Genomic DNA, 14,619 nt, shown 5'->3' on the forward strand with positions numbered 1-14,619 from the left:
ACCAATACAAAAAACCAGCTAGATGGGTTCCATGCCAGTTTGTTATATGCTTTAATCCTCAACTCTTGTAAGAGCTCTAAAATCTGCATAGTTAATCGGATTGCTTTGAAATCTGGTGTGCCTCATGGTAGCATAGGGTAGAGTTAGGGATCCAAATTTGGGGTCATTTGGCGAAGGAGTTCCTGAGTTACAGGTCCCCTCCAAAAAACGGTTTCCTTCTTTTGCCTTCTGCTGTTAATCTGAGAAGTACTAATAACTGGATTCACAGTAGCAGCTGTGTTAGTCTGTATTCGCAAAAAGAAAAGGAGGACTTGTGGCACCTTAGAGACTAACAAATTTATTAGAGCATAAGCTTTCGTGAGCTACAGCTCACTTCATCGGATGGATTTGGTGGAAAAAACAGAGGAGAGATTTATATACACACACACAGAGAACATGAAACAATGGGTTTATCATACACACTGTAAGGAGAGTGATCACTTAAGATAAGCCATCACCAACAGCGGGGGGGGGGGGGGGAAGGAGGAAAACCTTTCATGGTGACAAGCAAGGTAGGCTAATTCCAGCAGTTAACAAGAATATCAGAGGAACAGTGGGGGGTGGGGTGGGAGGGAGAAATACCATGGGGAAATAGTTTTACTTTGTGTAATGACTCATCCATTCCCAGTCTCTATTCAAGCCTAAGTTAATTGTATCCAGTTTGCAAATTAATTCCAATTCAGCAGTCTCTCGTTGGAGTCTGTTTTTGAAGCTTTTTTGTTGAAGTATAGCCACTCTTAGGCTGTGATCGAGTGACCAGAGAGATTGAAGTGTTCTCCAACTGGTTTTTGAATGTTATAATTCTTGACGTCTGATTTGTGTCCATTCATTCTTTTACGTAGAGACTGTCCAGTTTGGCCAATGTACATGGCAGAGGGGCATTGCTGGCACACGATGGCATATATCACATTGGTAGATGCGCAGGTGAACGAGCCTCTGATAGTGTGGCTGATGTGATTAGGCCCTATGATGGTATCCCCTGAATAGATATGTGGACAGAGTTGGCAACGGGCTTTGTTGCAAGGATTGGTTCCTGGGTTAGTGGTTCTGTTGTGTGGTGTGTGGTTGCTGGTGAGTATTTGCTTCAGATTGGGGGGCTGTCTGTAAGCAAGGACTGGTCTGTCTCCCAAGATCTGAGAGAGCGATGGCTCGTCCTTCAGGATAGGTTGTAGATCCTTGATGATGCGTTGGAGAGGTTTTAGTTGGGGGCTGAAGGTGATGGCTAGTGGCGTTCTGTTGTTTTCTTTGTTGGGCCTGTCCTGTAGTAGGTGACTTCTGGGTACTCTTCTGGCTCTGTCAATCTGTTTCTTCACTTCAGCAGGTGGGTATTGTAGTTGTAGGAATGCATAGGGCCTAATCACATCAGCCACACTATCAGAGGCTCGTTCACCTGCGCATCTGCCAATGTGATATATGCCATCGTGTGCCAGCAATGCCCCTCTGCCATGTACATTGGCCAAACTGCACAGTCTCTACGTAAAAGAATGAATGGACACAAATCAGACGTCAAGAATTATAACATTCAAAAACCAGTTGGAGAACACTTCAATCTCTCTGGTCACTCGATCACAGACCTAAGAGTGGCTATACTTCAACAAAAAAGCTTCAAAAACAGACTCCAACGAGAGACTGCTGAATTGGAATTAATTTGCAAACTGGATACAATTAACTTAGGCTTGAATAGAGACTGGGAATGGATGAGTCATTACACAAAGTAAAACTATTTCCCCATGGTATTTCTCCCTCCCACCCCACCCCCCACTGTTCCTCTGATATTCTTGTTAACTGCTGGAATTAGCCTACCTGCTTGTCACCATGAAAGGTTTTCCTCCTTTCCCCCCCCTGCTGTTGGTGATGGCTTATCTTAAGTGATCACTCTCCTTACAGTGTGTATGATAAACCCATTGTTTCATGTTCTCTGTGTGTGTGTATATAAATCTCTCCTCTGTTTTTTCCACCAAATGCATCCGATGAAGTGAGCTGTAGCTCACGAAAGCTTATGCTCTAATAAATTTGTTAGTCTTTAAGGTGCCACAAGTACTCCTTTTCTTTTTAATAACTGGATGAATCTCAGGCCTGGGCTACACTACAGAGTTAGGTCAGTGTAAGGCAGTTTATGTCGACCTAACTCTGTAAGTATCTACACTACAATGTTGCTTCTGCCGATTTAAGTCACCCACTACACCGACTTAATAACTCCATCTCCACAACAGACATAGTGCTTAGGTTGATATAGACACAGTATAGACACTGCATTGCTTTCATCAGACTGTTCCGGCTGAGCCCGGGGCTCATGGCTGGCAGTGCCCTACAATGCCCCACACAGACAGTTAAATCAATGTCAGCACTCCTGGTAAGAACATTCACTGCTGACAGAAGGAATTAGTGTGGACATGCAACACTGATGTAATGACTGTGGCGGCTGTAGGTGTAACTGAAGTGGACTTTGTAGTGTAGACTTGCCCTCAGACCCCTTGATGGCTGTGAACTCACCCTGCAATTACCATATCTAAGGATAAAAGTTAATCACAACTCCCAAACTAAGACAAAAGGAGTTTGGAACTGAGTGGCTGGAGGTGCTACAATTTGTGAGTCATAGGTACCAGATTTATTTTGGTGGAAATGTAATCAAACTATTTGGAGAGGAAAAAAATCAGAACGTGAACGCTTCTTGAGATGGGAGGGATATTAGGGAGGGAAAGGAATAGGGCTGGGGGTTTGGGGCTGGAGCAAGGAAAATTCTGGGGAATTGGATAAATAACGGATGGATGGTAAGTGTGGTGAAAGAGTTTGGGGTCTCAGGTGAGGGAGGCATGGGACCCCGCACCTCTGCCAAACTATTCCAACCCACCGGCACCCCAACCACCAGCCCCAGCTCTGCCGGTGCACCTCAACCGCCTGCACACAAGCCTTCCTGCACCCCAATATGCCTGTACTGCACAGCTCTGCCAGTGCACCTCAACACCCTGCAATCCCCAGCTCTGCCAGTGCATCCCAACCACCTTGTATCCCAACATGTCCTGCCAGTTCACCCCAAATCTCTGCATGCAAACACCCCAGCTTTTCCAGTGCATCCCCAAACCCCTGCAATCCTAGCTTTGCCAGTGCACCCCAACCCCCCTTCACCCTTCAGCTCTGCCAGTGGTCTAGTGGACCCCATCTTCCTCGCACCCTGAGCTCTGCACGGCATCCCAACCAACTTATACTCCAATCTTCCTGCACCCCAATACTATTCCACTGTAACATAGTTGCCCTTTGTTCCAGACACAGGATGTGATTCAGGTTATAGGAGAGGGCAAGTAATGGTAATAGGAGCATTTGTATACCAGGGAGTGAAGAATTCAGGGAGATGCATTCCCTGCTTGCAGTGGGGAGGCCTAGGCATAGCTGGGGGAGGGCACTGAATGGGTCATGGGCATGGCTGGGGAGGTGTACCAGAGCAGAGCTGGTGGGACACAGCTGATGTGTATGGTAGGTAGGAGGTAGGGATGACTGGCTCAATATGCTAATTGTGGGACCCAGAAATATATAACTGCCCAAATGACTACTAACTCCTAACAACAACATATCTTTTCTTTTTCCAAAAAAACAGGAAATTCAACAGCAAAAGCCTGTTAGCGCAGAGTTAAGGTTGCTTGGTAGTATGTTGTCTGCTTGCAGAACACTGTTCTGAGCAAAACTCAAACTTCTGAAAACCAGGAAGTGCAGAATTAACGTTGCCCATGCAACCTTAACTCTACCCTCTTCCAGCAATGCCCAAATGCAAACCGTTAACATACATACTTTATTCTGCCAATCCACAGTTGCTGAGATCTACAAGCTTTTCATCTCCTTTTACAATCCATTCACTCTCACCCACAGGATTCCATCGGACACTTTTCAAGGCGCCCCCCCTCCCCAAATGACTTGCCAATGGCGTGTTCCCACTATGCTTTTTGAGCAATGCCTCAATATGAAGTCAGCACATACTCCCACTAGCCCTTGGCACTATAAGATCCCGGAGGTTCAAGATCCTGGCATACTCCCATACACTTAGCCAACAGCCCAGAAAGAATACCACACATTACAATTTAAGAACTGCTTCACAGACTTTTACAATAACTCCCTTATACTTATTCACAGGATACCATCTCACTTTCACTTAGGCACCATTGAAGCATTGCAATCCCCTCAAATTCTGTTTCCTTGCTGACATTATTCCTTATAATAAAAGCCCTTTGTCCTGCTATTGACAATCATACACAGAAATTATGCATACTGCAATCTGAGGGTACACACACCCCACTCTTTCCTCACGCAGGAGAAAATTGAAAACATTGATCTCCTCATGTCACAGTCACAGCTCTGTCACACACCTCAAAGGAATCCACAGATCTCGGAAATACACCTCTACCAGGCAGGGCTAACTACTGCCTCCACCATTCATTACAGCTACACCTGACACTGGCTATAGTCACTTCATCTGGAGCGCAGGCAGATAATAAATGCTTAGGCTGCTCTCATATCCAAACTCGCTACTGACAATACCTCTTGCAATAAAGCCCCTGGGCTCTGCTAACTGCATAACATATACAATTCTGCATGGAAATGATGCATACCAGATCCTGAAAGTACACATGCAGCACTTCCCTTTGCTCACACTTTGGAGGATGCAAAACATAGATCTCCTCATATCGTAATCACAGTTCTGTCACACACCTCAAAGTAATCCACATGTCCTCATATCACAGACTTACCTTTACTCAGAAGGCCCAACTACTGCCTCCACCATTTAGTGGAGGTACACCTAACACACTGACGGCACCTGGACTCTGTCCAAATAATTCCCATTGGTCACTGCCAGCTCCTGGAAAACAGAGGGAAGGAGGTGTGGGCAACCATTTTTGTTGTTTTGTTTTTGTCCTTTAACAGTGTTCAATGGAATTCTGTGGGTGGGAGTGAATGGGCTGCAAAAGGTGGTGAAGGGCTTATATATAGAATCATAGACTTTAAGGTCAGAAGGGACCATTATGATCGTCTAGTCTGACCTCTTGCACAATGCAGGCCACAGAATCTCACCCATCCACTTCATGGGGTTGGCACAGTAAAGGTATGTGTGTTAACAGGGTGGTATTGGGGCATTGCTGAAAAAGGGCAGCGTTAAGGTTGCACAGGCAACCTTAACTCTGCATTTCCTGGTTTTCAGATGTTTGAGTTTTGCTCAACTCAGCATTCTGCAAGGGGACAACGTACCACCTAGCAACATTAACTCTGCATTTATGTAGGGTTTTTGGTCACTGAATACATCTAGAAAAACAATAAGAAAGCAAAGAGAGAAGCCCCAAGCAGGGCAGGGGATTTTGCAGTATCACAACTGTCGCAGTGATTGTGTCTTGGGCTGAGCATTATGCTCCAGCTCAGCTCAAACCATCCCATTCAGGCCACTGCAATGGCCATTTCTATGTTGACTGTGGGCATTCAAATACCATCATAGTTTGGGAGAACTCCACATATTCTATGCACAGGTTCTTGAAATCTGACTCCTGGCTTTTGTGCTCACTTGGCCACGTGGGAGGTATCAGACAATTTTTTAATTACAGTAGATGTTGAGATTCAAAAAAAGTTAAAGCATTATAACAGTTAAAAATCAAATTGTCAGCATCACACATTATAATTTACAAAGTAGATATCCTTAAATCAAACTCTAAATTTTCATGCAACATTTTTCTTACTTTGCCTATCTGTAAATTTTGATTATTGCTGACAGAAATATTTGTCCATTGGTTTGTGTGTGTATGGTGAAATCAGTGTGACATTTACTGATAAAAATTTAATCCTTCCAAACCTGTGGATAATTCAGAGGAAAGTGGAAACTTCCCATAATTCAACTGGCCAATTGTGCAGTGCTGTATAGGGGGCAGTTTCCTTCCTGATTTGTTATGGTGAGCAGTAATGCCCTGAAGCAAGAGACTGGATGATCTTTATCTTATCACCTGGACCCTTAAGCTAATATCTCTTACACTGGCCATTATACCAATGGTCGTTGAAACAGAAGGCTCATAATTTTGGAATCAATTTGATTTTTTTCAACCCAAAGAAGTTCTTACCTGCTTTAATGACTTCCAAAATTTCCATCATGTAGTTCTCATAACTGCTCGATTCTTCAGTTTTTATGAGCCTGATTTTATACACTAAAAAAAAAATTACACTAGTTAAAAGTTTGCAGAACTTTTCTGCAGAGAGTTCAGTGTGTGATCAACTCACTGGGAGTCAAAGGGACTTAGAACAACAAAAGGATAAAGGGCGTTGATTCCATTGCTTACATGTGTTAAGAGAATCCTCCATGTCTCCGTGTAATAGGTTATACTTCCAGGGCCGGCTCCAGTTTTTTTGCTGGAAGTGGCGAAGAAAAAAAAACAAAAACCAAGCCTGGTTGAGCTGCCACTGAAATATCGCCGAAGAGGAAGAGAGGGACTGCAGGGCCCACCGCCGAATTGCCGCCAAAGACCCGGACATGCGGACGGACTGCCTCCCCTTTCTATTGGCTTCTCCATGCACCTGCTTCCTTCACTGGTGCCTGGAGCCGATCTTGTATACTTCTAGCACCTCTTTGAGGAGAGGATGGGCACTGCTCCTGTGGAGAGCCCAGGACACAGCCCTCAGGCTGTGCTTTAAGGGCTTCTGCCCCCTTTCCGGGGGTGTGCATCAAAGGAGTCCAAGCTTCTGCAGCCCACAAAAAGCAGAGTCTGAAGCCCTCAAGAAGCCAAAGAGTTTTTTAAAAAAGGAGAGAGAAGTACCAGCCCTTCTCCTTTCTGAGAGGAGAGGACATGGGCAGCTTAGGCTCTCAAGCTGCTTCCCTGGTCAAACCCTTCTTCCAGGGGCTCAGATTTGCAGTCCTGGTCCCTTCACACTATTACCCTGCACTGAACAGGGATCCTCCTGGTGAGGACCTAGGGTTGATAAGCCCTCATAGGTGTACTGGGTTGGGGATGATTGTGCAGAGTAGCTCTTTAACCCTTTTCCTACCCGGGCTGGGAATCTACCCCACCACGCTTGGATTAGGAGTTTCACATTGATCCTTGATCTGACTGTGACACCAAAAAGAGGCATTGGCGGGGTGTTAGGAGTTCCAGGGCTGCATCTCACTCATTTAACTAGGGGCGTCACAATGGCGAGCAGACAGAGACAAAGCACCCCCCCCACACACACACTCCTGTGTTCCCAACATGTTGGTAAATTTTTGTCCCCGTGCTGGTGCCTCAGAGGCACAGCCAGGAAGGGGGGACAGCAATGGAGGAGCTCAGGTTGCTACTGTTGCCAGTTGGCAGGGCTGGTGCTGCCTCTCCGGGGCTCCCCACATGCAGTGGTGCAAGTAGAAATCATTTCTTGCCGGTACTGCACTCATGGGAGGGACATAATGGGGGGCAAGTGACTTCCCCACGTGACCCTCCATGTGACTCCTCTCAATTCCAGCCCGGGGCCCCGCCTTCTGCCAAGTAAAGGGAAATCTGTTCTCATTGTGAAAGATGGTGTTTGGAGTCACATGGGCAAGTCATGTCCATCAACCCCACCCATATTCTAATTAGAACTTTCACAAAAAGTCCATTAAGTGTAAACAGGCATTTTCCAGGGTCCATTGTGAGCTAAGTGATCCTTAATAGGCCATTCAACTTGACTTGTCCCTTCATGTGCTGGCTAAATACCTTGTGGGCATCACCACAGAAGCAAACATGTAGTAAACATAGCTAATATTCATAACTTCAGATACCAAGATGATACATGCATAGAAATAGCATAATCATAAGTACCAGCTATTTCACATACATGACTATGCCCAAAAAAGATTCTGAAAAATCATACCACATACCTGAAACCCTATGTGCCAGCACCATGCCCCACTTGGAGTTTTGTTATCTGTTATGTAACAACAAAGCTGGAGCCAGTGACATGACTCTGTTTAGCCTAAAGGGAAAGGTTAATTTTTAGCTGTTCAGGTGCGACTGAGCCTTTAGTTAAGTGAGGGTATATACTGGCACACATTCAGGCTAATGGGCTTCAGTGTTCCTTTGCAGATAACTTTTTAATGTTCATAAATCTGATATGTGCTGAGGTGGTTTAAAGCATAACATAGATTTTTAGGTTTGCAAATCTGTTAACCTTTGCCTCTTTGAGATTTTATTATTTATTTAATTTATTTATTGCTGGTCATATGTGGGCGGGTATCCTTTCCGCCCTCTACTCATGAGATTATGTATGCATCTTGTAGCACTCTTCTGAACACCCATTGGAAGGAATTTTTTTTCCAGTAAGTGTGGACTGATTCTTTTCTCTGAGAAGGCATGTAATTTTTTCAGGTACACACTGATAAACACGGAAAACAATTGGGGCTGTTAAACTTTCTTCAAATTCCATAGAAAATTAAGTTCAACTATATTTTCCAGTCCAGTGATGAAATGGGTGTTTGTATATACAAACATCAACATGCTTAACTACCTACTTTCTCCGAAAATACGTAGTATTTCAGTCTGTTTATATGGAATACGGGAGTTGGATGAGGAGCCATTTCAGCATATGTATAACTTATTAAAAGACAAATTTTAAGTAAAACTGTATCCTAAACTGCATTATGATATTGTACGCAAACATTGCATTTCAATGGGAGATTCAACTTCCTTTATAGGAACAGAACAGACTCCTGAAACTCTTTCCAAAAAAGTGGTCCATAGTCATGCAGATAGTCCCATTGTCTTCAATGGGATTGATCAAATGATCAAGGATTTACAGGGTTTGGTTCCAAGTTTGTAAATTGTTCTGGATGAAACTGACAATGTCTGAACTGTCAGATCAGAAGGAGCTTCATTCAAATAAAGGTGGGCAGATGTGTGATAAGGCTTAGCTCCATTGCTAAGATGAGGAACATATTTTCATCAAAGTTCTTGACAGATTCCTGAGGCAGCTAGTTTAAGGCTGTCAGTGTCTGGCATTATAATCTTCACTTAAATTCTCTCACCCACAAATCTGGAAAATGAGGCATTTGTTTTCTTTGTTTTGCTGCTCCAGTTCCAGTTAACAAAATGCATGTTAGACTATTTTGGCTGCAAAGACAAATTCTGTGTACATTGGGGACAACACCTGATTCTTATCAGGCTGCAGAACTGGGCTGACATCAGAATCCAAACATCCTCTGGTCAATGCAAGCAGAGGCATTCCTCTAATAATTTGGACTTGATGTGATGCAGTATGAATGTCATGGATAATTCAGACCAATGGGGAGAAACAGAATCAAACACACTGTGCAAACACTCCCCCCCCCCCGCCCTCCCCTCTTGAGGATTCCTGACCAACTTAACAGCACAATACATATGCTAACAAACTTAAACAAAGCCTTTGTGTAAGTTTCTTAGCATATGTATTATGCTGTTAAAGCCATATAAAGAATGAATGCTTGAGACCCCAAGTGGTGCTCCTGCATTTAATAGCATAAATGATATAGGTGGCTCACAAAGACTATAGATCTTAGCATGCAATGCTCATTTTGAGGCTAGCAGCCTTACATTCAGTTCAAAATCGATCACTGGATAAGTCTTCATGGACCAAAACCAGTAACTTAAATCTGATCCCCTTGGAATTTTTCTGTGTGGGAAGCTGGATTTGAAACCCCAGGTTCAAACCGTTTTGTTTCTGAGCTAGATCAAAAATTGGGAGAGACCTATCTTCCAGAGCTTTTTCAGAGACACATGAGAGCTGATGCGAATAGCTGATCAAAAGAGATGTATACCGTTCCTCCAATTTGGGCCCAAAATCTCATGAGATTTCTGCACCTGAATCAGCCTCAAACATGAATCTTAATTACACTGATAGGAATTCCATAATTTAAAATTGCAGTAGAATTTTCATCTAGATCTAAATCTGCACTGTGCATCTTCTTTCCTTGGGTAAAATACTCTGCAGGCTTAAATCACAGATTTACCATAATCCGCTTCAGGTTTACAGGCTTCCTTTAACCGTGTCTCCAGGGTGATTGAACCATTCATCTGGTGCTGCTTGAAGCAGTTTTCTGTGGGAAAGAAAGACATTATTACTGAGAAAAGGTGTATCCCCAAGGACATATAAAACACAGACAGCAGCACGGCAAGGTCCTTGTATACACGCACTATTGCCTCACTGTCCAGGCCCCTCGAGCCTCTTCTAGAAGGACTCTGTCTAGGAGTAAGAAAGCAGCTCAGTTTGTATGGGCCTCTCAAATCTTGGCCTTTGCTGAACCTTCCAACAAGGGGGCTGATTATTGCCAACTCACTGAGTGGGGAGTGTTTATGATGTAGAAACCTTGGAATTAGACTGAAAATGTAGGGTTTGTCCACACAAGGAATTCATGGGGAGATCATTGGTAAAATCCTAGCTCAGGCTGATGATGACAAGTTGTTACTGTGTGATGGTTGTTTACCAGCAAGTAGGGTTGCCAGTTTTCGACCGGAATGCCTGGTTGAAAATGGACCCTGGCAGCTGTGGTCTGCACTGGCAGGCTAAGAAAGGTTCCCTACCTGCTCTGGCTTCATGTGGCTCCTGGAAGCGGCCACCAGCCCCAAAACCAGCATCAGATACTCAGGAAATTCAGAATTAAAGTTACCTGTAGTGGTGTCATATAACAACAGCATGATTATGATTAAGACAATATAGTGTTTGTGGTTCCAGTTTTTTAAAGTTTTTTAAACAGATTTTTAAAGAGAATTTTTCTCAAGGCATCACTACAAGGGCAGAGATAAAGTTTTCTTGTGTGCTTGAACAGTGCATTTCCATACCTCAATGCAATTGGACTTTTTTTTCAAGTTTAACCTTAAGTCTGACTGTCCTGCTTAATTTTGGAATATTTACAACTTTTCTGTAATGTATTGTACCGATATGTACTCTCAACCTTTAACTCCATCTTAATGTAGCTATCATTTGGAATATTTCCAGGCATAAATGATACTAATGTAGTAATACTGACTTCAATGGGACTACTTAGCAGAGTAAGCACTATCCTTGACGGTAAGTGTTTGAAAGACTGGACCATTACGCTGTATCCCACATTGTTGTCTCTGTCTCTGCCTCCCTTTATCATTTTTGTTGCTCACTTTTGAATTCCCTCCCAACAAGGCCACATCTTTCTGTTACTGAATTAGCCACAAAACTTTATCTTTCAAAGCTGTCACAAGCTCCTTCTCATCATCCAGTTTGCCCAACAGGGCTAAAGCATAGGATGTTATAGCCACAGTGTAGGGTGTTGCCAGAGAGCTATACCTTGTGCAGAAGTATTCCCCAGCTTTGCTGACACTCCCCTGAAAACTCTAGGAAGTTTAAAGAAAGACAAGGCAGAAATCATCATAATCCTGGATTAGGCTGAGATTCTATCTATTCATTTCATTAGTCACATAACAATTTTATTTTAAAAAGAAAAGGAGTACTTGTGGCACCTTAGAGACTAACAAATTTTTCCACTCTATACAGCTAAATTCAGTGCCTTGCATAATGACAGGTTTAAATTTGTTAGTCTCTAAGGTGCCACAAGTACTCCTTTTCTTTTTGCGAATACAGACTAACATGGCTGCTACTCTGAAACCTAATTTTACTTTAGTTTGTCTTAGTTTGATTGTGTGAATTCTGTTCTGTTGAAATGTATGAGACAGAGGAGTCTGGAGTTCTCTATCTACAGAATAGATACATTGGCAGGACATCTTTCCTCAACTCAGCCCCCACTCCCCACTACACACTCTGCTGCCACTATGCCTTTCCTTTGACCTGGATGGAACCCCCTGTAGAGGTTAGAGAGGTGAGTGCAGTTTCCCTGGCTCATTCAGTTCTTGGTCTCACTGCCTGACAACAAGGAGGAGACCTTGATTCACTTAGACCACCTAAAACCATGAAATGGTAATATTTTTCAAAAAGAAAAGGAGTACTTGTGGCACCTTAGAGACTAACAAATTTATTTGAGCATAAGCTTTCGTGAGCTACAGCTCACTTCATGGGATGCATCAGATGAAGTGAGCTGTAGCTCACGAAAGCTTATGCTCAAATAAATTTGTTAGTCTCTAAGGTGCCACAAGTACTCCTTTTCTTTTTGTGAATACAGACTAACACGGCTGCTATTCTGAAACCTCATATTTTTCAGTCACTACATGTCTGAGTCTGACTAGAATAAGGTATCTAGAAATGAAAGACATTATGTTCCATTAACAACTCCGTGAGCTATCCAGTTTGCCCTACCTACAGTTGCCATTTGCTGTTTCTGGGTGGGAAACTGTTCCAGTCTGACAGCTGTATTTACAATCCTCATATTTCTGGCAAGAAATTTTGCCATTAAACACCCCCATGCTAAATTTAAAGAATCCTCTTTTATCATGTATAAATATGGCCTTATAGTTTTTAAAATATATTTTCTATTTTTTTTTTGTGTTACAAATGCTAGTTCTTGACTTCCCTCTTCTGGCAAGGTCTTCATAGGGCATAGAACATGGCATCACAGCAGAGTTTGAAACCTGAGTTCCTCTGTGGGGGGAGGAGAAGAAAATCTGGCATCTCTCCTAACTCTTTCATCACTGGATTCCTTGCACCATATGCTTATATACCACAATATTGGCTTTTAAAGGGATTAAGAACCACAAGGTTGAAAAGATGGATAATGTGGACAATATCAATAAGCAAATGTAATGTCAACAGACCCCACTCGGCGGGATCGAATGTGGGACCTCTGGAGCTTAGTGCATGAGCCTTTGCCACATGAGCTAAAAACCAGCTGGATGTTAGGTAAGGCTGTAGCACACTCATTTTCTTTCTCTAGCTAAGTGGTCTCGGAACCACTAGATGGAACAGAACACTGTGAAGTTGCACCCCATAATGCTTTATGGGAATATACTTATGAATGTATATATGACATAACTGGAATATGTTTTATGCTACATATGCTATGTAACATATCTCTGTAAAGGTTATGATCTACTGAATACATTCATCCTATTTGTATGCATGTATCGTTTTTGGATTCAAAGTTATTAATATTGGCTGTGTACTTGTTTGAGTTTAAATAGCCTTAGTAAAGCATTTGGTCAGCTTCTTAAGAAAGGAATGTGCAAATTAAGTGCCCAATCAAAAAACACTTAACTGACAATGGATCTTGGAAGACTCCAATCCACATAAGAAGTCTTCCTGGAGACATTCAAGATAGCATATGGGCAATGGCTGCTACCTGTAAAAACTGAGTCATGCATGGAATTGTGACTTGCCCATATGATTCCAAAACTCCATCTTGGAGCTGGATTATGTATAGGAAAGAGGAGGGGGTCTCTATCCACAAGAGAAAGTCTATTTAATCCCCAGGAGACCCCTCCATTTTGTCTTCAGCTGGCTAAAGAGAGAGCCTCTCCACCCCCAAAGGATACCTAAAGAAACTGGAACAAAGGACAGTAACCATAGGGGTGTGAGTGATTGCTGGACCCAGACTAGAAGGAGACTAGTCTGTAAAAGAAGCCTACCGGAACATCTCTGAGGGTGAGATTTCATCTGTAATCACTTTTTTACTGTATTAGGTTTAGACTTGCGTGTTTTATTTTATTTTGCTTGGTAATTCACTTTGTTCTGTGTGTTATTATTTGTGTATTTTATTAAATCCTACTTTTTGTATTTAATAAAATCACTTTTTACTTATTAATTAACCCAGAGTATATATTAATACCTGGGCGGGGAAACAGCTGTGCATATCTCTCTATCAGTGTTATCGAGGGCAAACAATTATACAGGGTAAAATGGATTAATTTGGGTTTAGACCCCACTGGGAGCTGGGCATCTGAGTGTTAGAGACAGGAACACTTCTTAAGCTGTTTTCAGTTTAGCCTGCAGCTTTTGTGGGATTTGTAACTGGCTAGCGTGTCTGGCTCAAATTGGCAAGGTTCTCGAGACCCAAGCTGGCAGGGAAAATGGGTTAGAAGTAGTCTCAGCACATCAGTTGGCAGTTCCCGAGGGGTTTTCTGTGATCCAACCTGTCAAACACCACACCCCAAAGGCGTGTGGGTTACACAAACATACTAACACTGATCTGATCCTTACAAATATCTTTGGACTCTAGCATTGCAATGAGAATGAAAGCCATTAAAGATACCTCTGGCTCATCACCCTATTAATCTCCCTAAAGGATAACAAAGGACAAATCTCTGCTTCATAAAATCACTTAAGTATGTTCTAATTTAATAAAGACATACAAAGAAATGATAGCAAGTCCCCAATGTATGTAATAGTGAGAAAAAGATGTGCTATGATAAAAGAAGATAAGAATGGCCCTGGGTCAGACCAGTAGTCCACCTAACCCAGTGTCTTGTCTTCCAACAGTGCCCAATGCCAGGTGCTTCAGAGGGAATGAACAGAACAGGTAATCATCAAGTGATCCATCCTCTGTTGCCCATTCCCAGCTTCTGGCAAACAGAGGCTAGGGACACTTCAGAGCATGGTTTTGCAACCCTGCCCATCCTGGCTAATAGCCATTGATGGACCTATCCTCCATGAACTTATTTAGTTCTTTTTTTAACCCTGTTATAGTCTGGGCCTTCACAACATCTCCTGGCAATGAGTTCC

At 42.9% G+C, this 14,619-nt stretch overlaps 1 long non-coding RNA gene across 6 annotated transcripts in view; it reads right to left on the minus strand.

Annotated features, from left to right (window-relative positions):
- Nucleotides 1–14,619, minus strand: part of LOC122458381 — a 60,186-nt gene that overhangs the window by 35,635 nt on the left and 9,932 nt on the right. The window contains exons 1-6 of one of the 6 annotated variants that reach the window (XR_006278404.1): nt 10,560–13,451; nt 9,989–10,075; nt 7,886–7,980; nt 6,342–6,411; nt 6,126–6,209; nt 4,776–4,885 (exon numbers count right to left, since the gene is read on the minus strand). This is a non-coding gene — a long non-coding RNA (uncharacterized LOC122458381). Of the gene's footprint in view, nt 1–4,775; nt 4,886–6,125; nt 6,210–6,341; nt 6,412–7,885; nt 7,981–9,988; nt 13,452–14,619 lie in introns of those variants that run through there. The other 5 variants (XR_006278406.1, XR_006278401.1, XR_006278402.1 and 2 more) reach the window with 5 other exon arrangements.

The sequence above is a fragment of the Dermochelys coriacea genome, chromosome 20 (assembly GCF_009764565.3).
Source record: "Dermochelys coriacea isolate rDerCor1 chromosome 20, rDerCor1.pri.v4, whole genome shotgun sequence".
NCBI classification, from domain to species: Eukaryota; Metazoa; Chordata; order Testudines; family Dermochelyidae; genus Dermochelys; species Dermochelys coriacea.